Source organism: Bombus vancouverensis, chromosome 8, assembly GCF_051014615.1.
Source record: "Bombus vancouverensis nearcticus chromosome 8, iyBomVanc1_principal, whole genome shotgun sequence".
Taxonomy (NCBI): domain Eukaryota; kingdom Metazoa; phylum Arthropoda; class Insecta; order Hymenoptera; family Apidae; genus Bombus; species Bombus vancouverensis.
The window spans coordinates 14,692,360-14,704,369 of record NC_134918.1 but is presented as its reverse complement, the minus strand read 5'-3'; the positions used below and the strand labels follow the sequence as shown (position 1 = coordinate 14,704,369).

The window sequence follows — 12,010 nt, the reverse complement described above, 5'->3', positions numbered from 1 at the left end:
TACACGCTTTTTCCAGATACGGAGAAGGGTACAGTTACGGGGAAATATTCCCACGACGATCGGAGACTCGTTCGACTTCTCAACCGTGTTCGATCTAATTTCCGACCGATACGGATTCAGAGATTCGACGACCATTTTGCGAAGACGTGATACCCGGAGAACACATGTAGATGCTGTGAAACGTGTTCCACGCGTCCAGCGTGGGATTTGATACGAGGAACGGTGAGAAAATGTTTCTGTCGATTTGACAATGGCTTTCGAGTTACAATGCTTGTCTAAAGTTCGAAAATTGAGAGTAAAAATGAGAATAAGGTACGGACAGCTTGAAATTGAAAAATTCGAAGAATATGGTCTACGATAAGAATAGAATACGGAGAACGTGATAATAAAGACTCTGTTTCTTCTAGTTTCCTAAAGTAGAATGGTAACTGAAAAAATTGTTTCAAATGATTTATATTTAAACGATCGCTATAGCGAGAATTATGAAGGTTAAGAATTAAGAGAGCGGGAATAGTTATTGGTATGTATTTATAGCGTAACCAACTGCGTGGGCGGTCGCTGCCCTACGATCGTAACTAATCGATTGCTGGGCAAGATTAAAATACGTTGTAATTCAATTTTTACCGGTCCAGCACTGCCGATCTAATCGATCTCTTCCGCCACGCTTCGCTGAGTATTTTAGTCAATTACTAGAGGCTACTGTGTAAAATATGGCGGCACGAGACGCGTCAAAGACGCTGTAAACTGTAATTTCTCGACAAACTTGCTCTCGACAAAGAAGAGAGCTATGAGAAATTAGTTAGCAAATTTCTATCACTTTTTAATACACTTCGCATTAAGATCTAGCATATCGTTTTTTAATACGATAAATTTGTCTTTTAGGACCAGAAAGAAGAGATAATTCAATTAACATCGAGGAACGGATTTTATAGGTATCGAAAGGCACGTTTTTTGTATTTTATTTAGAACCAAAAAATTCCAGTTAACGTGTAAACTTTATTTCCAGTGCGTCTCTTGAAGATCGTTAAGAAACACCACTATCTTTCGGCTCCTTGTTAAATTACAGAGGACAATGTCTAAATCGCCACTGTCGTCGCATTTCCTGTAAGATTATGACCCGAACGGTCTTACAAGAATCTGTTTACGCGACGATCACACAAATAGCCACCGATTCTCACCGATTACGACACCATGAAGCAGTCTGTAACTGCATCCGGAAGTCGATGATGGTGGAAGAATAATACAGCGAACCAATATTCGAAGAACCATCGTTACAACTACAATTCCAGAAAATGTTACGAGATGAACAATTTTCAGTGGAAAAATGTCGCTGTTGGAGAAAAGGTATAGAGATCTCTGTATTCAATGGAAGCAAATATTCGAAATTTCACAATCTTCTTGTTACTCACGAATGAAATACGAGGAAATTATAGTTAAAAAATTAAAAGTGTCGCGTTGGCAAAATAACTACAATTTCTCTGTAAATACACGTTTAGAGATCTTAGGTTCTCGAAATATTATTACCAAAGTTAAAACATTCTTCGAACATTTCGAAGCTACAGTGAAATTGAGATATAAAGATTCGAGGACAGCAGGATTGCAACATATAAAAAGTTTCCCTCGCGTTGTTTAACCTCGATGCAACAACGTCTGGGCCGTGATGGCTACCGCAAGAAGTGGAAGAAGGACCCAGAGATTCGAAGAGGATCGCAATTTCCATCGTACTGCCTCGTAAATCCCAATATTATTCTGAAAAACGCCACAATAAAGTAACGCCGCGGCGGGGCGAGGTTAGTTAACGCCAGGAACTGGTTTTCGTCCGATCGTTTCAGCCATTAACGATAAACAACTTGCATTCCCGTGGAAATCGGTGAAATACACGCTCGCGAGCGGCCTACACGCTCCGCTAATAGGAAAGCGATTTATGTCTTAGCGCCTTCGTCGTATTTATTATCGCGTCGATACCGTCGTATTTATTAGATTATTTTCGCGAGATATTCCTTCTCGCAAGGATCGCACCGCGGGTATGTACGCTCGGTAATAAGTTAATTAGGGTCGAGTGATTAATAGGGGCGATCTCGTCCGTGTAAATTAGATGTCTGATAGTCCCATAGTTGATTTCAAGCATCGTTGCTATTTTCTATATTTTCCGTACAACGTGCTTTCTCTTTAACTCCTTCACTCGAGATGTACAATTATTTTTGCCACTAGCAAAAAATATATTCTTATTTTGGAACTATTCCGAAGTGTATAAATAAAATATAGAAATAAAAGCGTAGAAATAAAATATTCGTCCAATTTTCAATGAAACATCCTGTCTATAATTTAACATTCTTACATCGTGGAATGATTAATCGCATAGAGGAGCTGTATTCTGTTTCTCGTTGATAGTTTAAGTATTCCTACGAAGTCTCGTTCTGTCAGCAACATTCGATACTCGGTGGATAAACGATATTACATTAGCGAGCTACGCAAACATTTGTCAATATTTCGGCTACAGTGACGCGTGTTCCGCTTCCCGTTCCTCACTGCTATCCGTTGTTTACTCGAGGTTGTCTTGACGCACAGGTCACATCTTCGTGACGCGCTCTTCGATCAGTGAAACACCCTCCCTCGATCGAGGATCGTCCAAGCTGACAGTGTATTCTACAGAGCAATGTAACTATAACTAAATGTCTAGCATTATTTTCTGAATATCAAATAATCAATAAATTATAATCGTTTCAGGTAACGTTTCATATATCCTGGATATCATCATGAAGGGAACATTAATCAATTCGCGAGGAATAGTGGAACTGGAATGATCGCGTGGGCGATATTAGGTGTCCACCATTAGAGAAGGAACGTTTACATTTGCCGAGTAGTAAGCAGCAATAAATATTTGTCGTCTGACTGTCGATCGGAACCAGTATGCGACACATGGCCTCACGTCTACTGTCGTTGCAGCTGTAAGTGCTCTCTCGCACGTTATACCGCCATACCTTGCATTCATCGTTTCAGGATTGTACCAGGTATTAAACATGGACACGGTGGTGCCTTGAATCGTAATGAAATATCTCGGTGTCCCAGAAACATGAATCAGGACACTGTATGTATTAGACGTCCAAGTTAGTAGCCATGCAATCTACGCTTTTTCTCTTCACCTTCGGTATTTATACTTCCATCCATAAATCATGAAACGCTTGCTAATTTTATAAACGTGAGTTTTAATAAACTAAATCTATTTTTCATGTAAATTAGTATCTTTGAATAAAACTTTCCAGACATGGTATGATCGAATATACGCTTTATAATATACGCAGGTAATAAGTTTCAACTTCATTCTGCGATTTTAATATTTGGATATCTCCGTCTTAAGTGACTGTGTGTTTCGTTGCTTATCAACGGAGTACAGTGACTTACGAAATTATTTGAAGATATACCATAGAAAACTTTTATTTTTGAAATATTTGAAATTCCATTTTGAAATTTCATCATCACTGTAAGGAGACACGACTGTCATGACCATATTGGTGAAATTTAAAAGCCATTTGAAACTGTATATATATATCACACATAAAGATTCATAAAAGATTTCTACAAGTGCTGAAATACTTTCTCTAGCTACTGTATATACTGTATATATTTGATAGTTTAGATCCACTTTCAAATTATATCTATCCCAGCTTCAAATTCCAAGTTTCAAATTCTATCACTTTATCTATTGACTTTTTATTATGGATAATTTTACGAATAGAAAATCAATGACGACGATCCTTTTAGGTGTCACGGAAAGCGTAACCAACCGTCGAATCGATTTCAAGCGTTCTACGACAAAAGGACCAATTTAGAGCGATTCCGTGGATCTATCGGACCACCGCGTTGAGCAACTCTCACGGCTCCATCGCGTGGAACAAGAAGCCGGAAAGTCGCGGAGCTAGGCGGCCGTCATTGATCTCCTGTTAGAATCGAATCACTTCGATGTAACAAGATAAATAGTCAGCGGGAAACCTTGGATCCGAGGGCGCGGATCGCGTAGTCATGCTGACTGTTCGATATCTGTCGGTTGCTGGCGCGAGTTCCTCCGACGCGACTACGAAGGCGGTTCAACGCGTGAGCGCGAGGTATCGAAGCTGCGACTGTGTATACCGGACAACTTGACAGCACATGGCTGCCAATTTTCTCTGCACGCCGAGAGGAAACGCGTGACACTGCTTCAGAGCACCTCGTAGACTCGAGTTTGACACGAGCTTTGGAAAACTACCATACTCTTTATGTAGCTTTCATGGGATGGCCCATGATCGTAGGATCGTTGGCTCTTCTTTGGAATGTGATCTTTTAAAGTTTCGCAATATTTTTTTTTACGTTGTTCATATAGAGGTGTTGCACAGCTTTCCGTACGATTTTTCTAGCCTTTTACTTGTTCAAGTTATTTGTTTTATTTCTTACGATTTGTAAAAGTATTTGTTATATCTCGTAGTTTCGAAAGATTGTAATTTTTACATCGAATGTATATAGATTTTATAACGTAGGGTTCGTAATTGATTAATCGAAAATTCTTTCGAAATTTTTAATCAGAATCAAAATCTCAGACCAAAAGATGAGAAGTCCTTTCCGATCTTTCCTCTTTGCGTTTCTTCATGGTTTTACGTAACTCGAGGCAGTCAGATACGGAGTTAGGTTTCCCCCGGTGAGTATCCGGGTTTAATGCTTCCGTTCCGGCGTGGATATTCCAAGTTTTCGATCAGCACGAGCTGATCGGCTTTTTGCCGCGACTGCTTTTTGCGCGATCATCGCCACCTTCGTCACGGCCACGCCCGGGCACGTGAGGCCATGAACACGGTGTTACAGGTGTTTGCCCATCCTCAGGCCTCGAATTCTTTTATGCCCTTTCGGCTCTCGGTCTATTAACGCTTGCAGCCTAGCAGCACAACTTTTCCCAACGCCAACGGGTGACTCATGTTTTATTTAATTCCCCTCGCGCCGCGCAAATTCCTCGTCGTCGTTTCACTTCGTTCTTTCTTTACTTCCCCAGGACTTTGGCTGCCTCCGTCTAGCAGCTCTTCTTACGCTTCCTGCTTTTTCTCCATCAACCTCATTGTTGTGTGCCGTTTTTTTTTTTTCTTTCTTTTTGGATCCGTCTTAGTTCGTTTTGGTCCGCGGCGTCGTCAAAAGTCTGCCAGGCGCTCTTCTGATTCGTGAGTTCGCTCGCTGTTTTTAGTGGCAACGATCCTGTCACGATTTTAAACGCAACAATGGTGGAAGGAACGCTTTGAGTATTGTTTCGTCAAGCAGAAATCTCGCAGTTTCGTAGACCGATGTTTTGCGAAATTTTACGCGATAGACGATTGCACGAACGCGGTGCAGGGAGTCATTAAACTTCTATTTTCTTCCCAAACATCTTTATTGACTAAGAGTCTCTGAGAACTTTCTTCTTTCAATTATTTTAGCTTAACAATCTCAGGGAGAGGCGAGTTCATTAAGGAAGATAATTATGGTTCTATCTTTCTAAAACGAATAATGCAAATATTGTGTGGTCATTAGGAGTTAACAGTAGGATTTCACGATAATATGTATCTTTCTCTTTTTGCAATCATGCTTGAATTACATTACAATTCCGCGCTTATTCTTAAAAAAAAGACAGATCTTTAATGTCAAATAGCAACACGTTTTCTTCAAACTAAAAAAATTTGTTACAAACAGAAAGAATACATTATAATATTGCACGTGGTGTACATACGATGCGTTTCATGTTTCTTCTTGCATTTAGAAAACAACAATCACGAAAACGACGAAAATGACGACAACGACAACGACGACGACGACGACGACGACGACGACGATGCACGACGGGATTCTAGTTGATAAAAAGTGGCTAGTAAAACAAGCGAAGTGTGATCGGTTATGTCAAAAGGGTGTGGGGACAGGGTCGATCGAAGGGGTGGTCAATGGGGATTGGTGAGCAGCTCGTCTGCTCGGTGAACCGTGGATTAAGATAAACCCTTCATCGGTTTCTTGTCGAACGATTCTTCCTCCTGTACGTTTCTGCGCCGCGAATGGTCGAAGATAGGCACTGGCTTAAAGTACTTCCCGTCATTCCGTTGGAAATTATTTAACGTCCGGTATCGTGGCGTCATCGTTCACCACTCGAAAACGTCCGGTAAAAGTGGCCAAACAGTCTGGCTATTCGATGAAATTAAACATATACACGATTATTATACACTTTCTACGTTTGAAAATTTATCTAATTTCTCCTCGCCGCTCGTCACGCCTTAATTTCATTACGAATTTCACCGCGACTCGTAGAAACGAAATTTTCTCGAACAGATAACCTCCCGGCGATTATTCAGGTTAACCGCGGATATCTTTAAAAAGATATCGAAGAATAATTGCTATTTCGGCATTAATGCAAAATTGAGCATGGCTGATCGCTGTAGAGATGAATTGCCGGAGATCTGTTTAGAGTTATAATTGCTCGTAGGATTAAAATATCTCCATAGCGAATTTCTGTAATTGGATTTTTTGCAAACAGGAAGTACGAGATTCACGTACGATCGCGGTACCATAATGGCGCCTACAACTTTCAAGCAATCGATCCTATTATCATTGGAACATACCGTGTATTTTAATTCCACGAGTTGTAAAAAGTTAAACAGGCAAGGCAAAAGCATCGATTAAATTCGAATTCCACGAACTACATTGTTCTTGAAGGATTTTCGAATCCCAAGGATGCCTTTCTGGCACGTACCAAATTCCAAGGTCTTTAATCTTCTCTCCATTCATGCAAATTCGGCGTAACGCGAGAGGAACGTGGCGGGCCAGCGCCTCGGGCGAGATTCTCTCGTTGCGGGAACGCGGATAGAAAAAATAATGTGGGACAGCGGACGCGTTCCAGTATGCGATTCTGTGCGACCTCGCGCGTTTATGCGCGGTGCGGCGCAATGGGAACGGCCCGAAGGAACCGGCGCTGAACGGTCGTCGCGAGACAATGAGAAACCAATCCGCGTGCTCACCGCCTTACGAGAGGATGAAAGAATGCCACGGAACCGGCCGTAAATCCACCTCCCTCGAGTGCGTTCGCCGGCGTGAAATTAAGAGAGCAATGGCGAGGAGAGACGAGCCACCGACGCAGCTTCTGCTGTCGATATCCAGGCAACTTCTTTTATGGAAGTAGAAGATTCTTCGTTTTATATTTAGGGAGAACGTTTCTGGAACTTTGCGAATGTTGATTTATGATTACGAAGGAGAACGCGAGGATCATTATCGCGAATATTGCTCGAGAAGTAGCGGGAAATTTAATAATTTAAATAAGACAAATTTAAAGACTGTATCGTAAGTGTTTTTCTTTTTTTATATGGAAAGTTTGATATGAAATTACGGACTTTAATCATCAATTTAAAAAATTTAGATTTATGATTAATAAACAGAACGCGGGAATTTACTAAGTTGATTCAAAAGAAATTTAATCCCGCTACAGTCATGGAGATTTGACATTAAAGAAAAAAAAAAGATGTAAAAATCGTTTTTCAGGCTTCTCTTTTAGCAAGCTTCTCTTTACAAGTTTCTTTTATCAAATGTTTAACACGAAGTTATCTGTAATTCTTCCAAGTGACAACGTGTAACTGCTGTTCAAAGCCATGTAACGCTTGTTTATGGTAATCTGCGCTACTATCGCTGTTTTACAGGATAATCAGAACAATTTCATCTATGTAATAACACAAGGAAAATGTTTTTTCGCACCGCACGATCACGACTAATTTAAACGAGATCATCTAACGTTGCCACGCGAATTCACGATAGCGCGGAACATCTTTTACGTGGCTTCTCGCGAAGTTGCGCAGCGTCGACTAATAATTTTCCGTTTAAACATTACAATTACTAATTACTCCGCGATTCCCGCCGATCTCGATGATATCGCTGCAAATTACTTCTTCTCCTCGCGGGGATAACAAACCTTTCCAGCCTTGAGAGATTAACCTTGTTTGCTTTTCGATAACTTGCAATCGTAGTTTGCATTTACACCCTCCTGCTTTTGAAATTTTTATCCGAATTCTGTTTCCTGACGCTGGCACGTGAAAGTGGAGACAGGGTTAAGGCAGGGTTAAGACAGTGGAGAAAGGGTTATTTTGTTGTATCGCTTTAACAGGCGAAATTTAGTATACGTTTGTAGTATCTTAAATAGTCTAGAGTAAGGACAAGAAAGGATGTTCTATTTGAAGTGCAGTTTAGTTTAGTACCCAATGCAAAAACTGACTACAATATCTTCGTACGTCTTAGTCTAACACTCGGCTCACGTCTGTCTTCCCAGGTCAAGAAATGCTGACCCTCGCACCCTTCTCCCACTCCTTTACTCATTTAGTTTTGACGCGACCAAGGCATACACTCTTACGTACACCATCTCTCTCTTTCTCGAGAAAAGTCGAACTTAAATATATGTCGGAGAGGGAAGGACAGCGGGACTTTCCGTCGGGAATGCTGGGAAAAACCTTCCATCACCATAGTCAAGATTTTAATGTTTAAGCCATAAAAATAAGGAAAACAACTTTTAATGTTCCAACCTGGCGTTACGACGATGGGTTCAGGTTTAAGGTGACATAGCGGGTCACCAGACGTAGCCACGGTCACGGGAGGGCCGCGTACCTGACAGAGGTACGGAATGATTTTATGACTCTCCTTAAAAACAAGGATTGACCCGAGAAGCGGGGACAGGAGTATATAAGGGTAGGTTCATCTGGATTCAGGGAGTTTTTAGTTAGTGAGTCGTTGAGCGAATTGCCGAGTAAGTCACGCTGATACTGGTCATCCCGTGGACCGTGGATTCGTTATCGAACTTGGATTCGTTGTCACCATCATCTCGGACATCCTATTGCCGTTACTCATAGCCTCTTGTAGTGCCCACATTCGCACTGATAAACACTAACCACATCCGCGACGGTAAAGTAAGTGTTACGACCGTTCGCGGAGAGACGCGGTCGCGAGGAAAACGCGTCAGCGAGAGGCGTAAATTCTCGCTACGATTCGGTGAATCGACGCCGCGAAGTAGTCGTTCGATTAAGATAACAGAGGTGGTTGAATGAATATGACACAGTAGTGAGTTATATTTCACCGTTTATTCCACAACTTATAACGAGGATAGTTACACTGGTGCGTATGTACGAGATGAGCGAGTGACTGATCTGCGGGTGTGTATACCCGCTCGAAGGATGTTGACCGTTCGAAGGATGCAAAATCAGTACCGTACTGGGAGACGATGCTGTGTCGGAGGGAAGCTAAGGATGGGTGTGTCTAGCGCACGGGACCATCGGATTTGTTGATGCCGATGTTATTTAGGAGAGTGAGGGAATAGGCTTCGTTTCTAATTGGTTAAACGAAGGGTCTTAACCGCCCTCGAGAGAAAGTGGTTAGTGGGAGGACAGTTGCAGCGTACGTGCGAAAAACCAACTTTCCTTAGTTAAGCCGTGGTAGACAATAGTCTTTGGAAATTCTTCCGAACCAGATGTTTGTTTTGTTTGAAGGACCTTTCCTAGGAAATCTATGAGATTTATGGAAGGTACTTGAAACTATGGAGGATACGCTGCCAGTATCCGAAGACATCTGGTTGCCACATTGCCCGCGGTGTGTGGCCTCGGCCAGGTAGAGTGTTACGCGACGTAACAGTAAGTAAAGGTTCATAGAACGCCCCAAAGTGCCAACCTGACTCCGACATATATGATAGACCAAGGTATACCCCCCACCCCTTTTTTGATATTACACGTTTTACATCCGTTTGAAACTAGATCCGTGATCTTTAATACGTACAGAAGACGCTGAAAAATCTCGTCTCCACCTAAGATTCACAGAATTAATGGATGCCGCAGAGGAAATCTCGCGCATTATGGTTCGCATTCAAAGCTTCGAAACAAAATTCACGGTCTTTAAGAGCTACGAAAGATACAAAAATCTTACACACATCGACGTTCACCTAATTTCTTCACAAGATCTGCTCCCTTACCCAAGATTCTTCAAGCCATAAAGTTAGCGAACGATGCAGAGGAAATGTGGTACATTATTTCCCTTCGTTTATACCTCTAAAACGAAACTCATGGTCTTTAAAACTATCGCAACTACCGAAAGCTTATACGTACCGACCATTCACTTAGTTTCTCCACGCAGACTCACGCTAATCCCGACATCCGATCTTTACCTCCACCCTATCTATGATCAGTCCACATTTCTACCATACACGAGAACTCATAATTCCCGGTATAACGTCCACTTCCTCGAGACACACATCCTCGCGTCGACCAGTAAGGGTAGTACAGATGAAGCAAAAAAGCCTGGTGCATCGGTCGGGCAGTTGGAGACGGCTGCTGGCTCGGGTTATACGTGTTTGGCGGCGGAAACAGCGGCATGATAGCCCGTTTAACCCGTCTCCAACCCCCGCGGTGCAACTTGTTTTCCCTCGTGTTCGCCTTTTCTTTTTGGCAAAGCTTCAACCCTCGTGGAGGGCAGAAGGAGACTGTGATCGAAGGGAGCGCGACGTTACGGATGGGTTTGTCGGCGTGGTTCGGGTTTTCTGCTCGCTTAAGAAACGACGTGTTTACCGGCCATCGAAGGAAGCTCATAACCTGTCCGACTGGCTGCCACCGCCTCGACAGATATACTACGAAGTCACCACGAAGCACGCACCACCACCACCGCCGGCATCGTCGTCGCCGTCGTCGTCGTCGTCGTCCACCAGCCAGAATGACGTTGGTGACACCGACGCCACCATGGACGATGGAAAAACTGTTGGTCGATCGATGGATCCGTCAAACGGATTTCGAGGCCGAGATTATTTATGGGCTCGGTTGACGAGCGCAGAGTCGCGCGATTCCTTTTGGGACCGCGCGTTAAACTCGAGGTATGAGCGCAGCTTTTTCTTCGGTTCTTGATGAGAAAAGCGGAGAACAGAAGCGGGAAGCTTCGATTAGTTTTGTGATATTATACGTGATCACTTTGGTGGTTTTGGAAAGGTGTTTCTTTAGGAATATTTCGTACGTGTGTTCGTAACTACTTTCAGGCTTTGATATTTTATGCAAGTGGCTAGGAACTTGTCATGGGTATCGTAACGATAAATTTTACATCGTAGCGTTGATTTGTTCCATTTTATTCGAAACTCTAGATGAGATATAACATTCATATTAACGCAATGGATCGTGTTCGTATGCTACATCGTATTACAGATATAATCTTCCAGTAGATTCTAGTACTTTCTAACGAGATCTTCCAGCTATAAGTATACTACTTTCTTCCATTATTGTCTTCCTCGAACAATTGAAATAACACGAAATATTCGGATCTTCGCATTACTCGAGAATTACTAAATTAACAAGAATAAATACAAGGTTCATTACAGATACGATCTTACCTTACATTCTAATATCTTCTAAGAACATTTCTATCTTCTCTATCTCGAAACACTCGTTACACAAACTTTCCAAGAAAACCATCCTTCTCTTCTCAACGAATACACCTATACGTACTAAATAATTCCACCTTTCACGCAACAATTAAATCTCGCGATCGAAAGGAGCAACCTTGACGCTACAGACCAAGAAGATGCCGGATCTATGGCGGGGCAAAAGAAACGCGCGGTTTCCACGTACCGATCACGATCGATCGATCGATTGATATTCAACGTGCATGTTAATGGGCAATTAATAGTCGCACGGCACTCGTATCGTCGCATACGCGGCGTGCCGGCGGCGGGGGCCAGGGATGCTCTTTTCAAGCTAGACGGTTTTGTAATCTCGGTGTCTCTCCCGGCGTCTCCCGGCGTCTCATTCGTATGCGGTCGACGTGGCCGCGAACGAGCTTATAAGTAACGCAGTAATGACACAGGCTGTCATGGCGCGGAACAGTTTTCTCGGCTCCCATTGTCGTTAAGCGGTTGGCCGCAGCTGATTTATCGGCGCCGCCAGGGAAATTCCGCGCGCGGATCTCTCGCCGGATGCCTGGCTGCCTGTTCCACGTATATCTGCCTACGTGCATTAACGTTGTTTTTCATCGA

At 42.7% G+C, this 12,010-nt stretch overlaps 2 long non-coding RNA genes across 2 annotated transcripts in view; both read left to right on the top strand.

Moving 5' to 3' along the window:
* The window catches only part of LOC143303112 (uncharacterized), a 55,164-nt gene extending 52,923 nt beyond the window's left edge, over positions 1-2,241 (top strand). Inside the window, exons 4-6 of the long non-coding RNA XR_013059115.1 lie at positions 17-222; positions 883-932; positions 1,007-2,241. This is a non-coding gene — a long non-coding RNA (uncharacterized LOC143303112). The remainder of the gene's footprint in view (positions 1-16; positions 223-882; positions 933-1,006) is intronic.
* A 325-nt stretch (positions 2,242-2,566) lies between these two features.
* LOC143303079 (uncharacterized) lies at positions 2,567-3,814 on the top strand. Its single transcript, XR_013059086.1, has 3 exons — positions 2,567-2,658; positions 2,728-3,011; positions 3,763-3,814. It is a non-coding gene; the product is annotated as an uncharacterized LOC143303079 (long non-coding RNA).
* Positions 3,815-12,010: the final 8,196 nt, after the last annotated feature.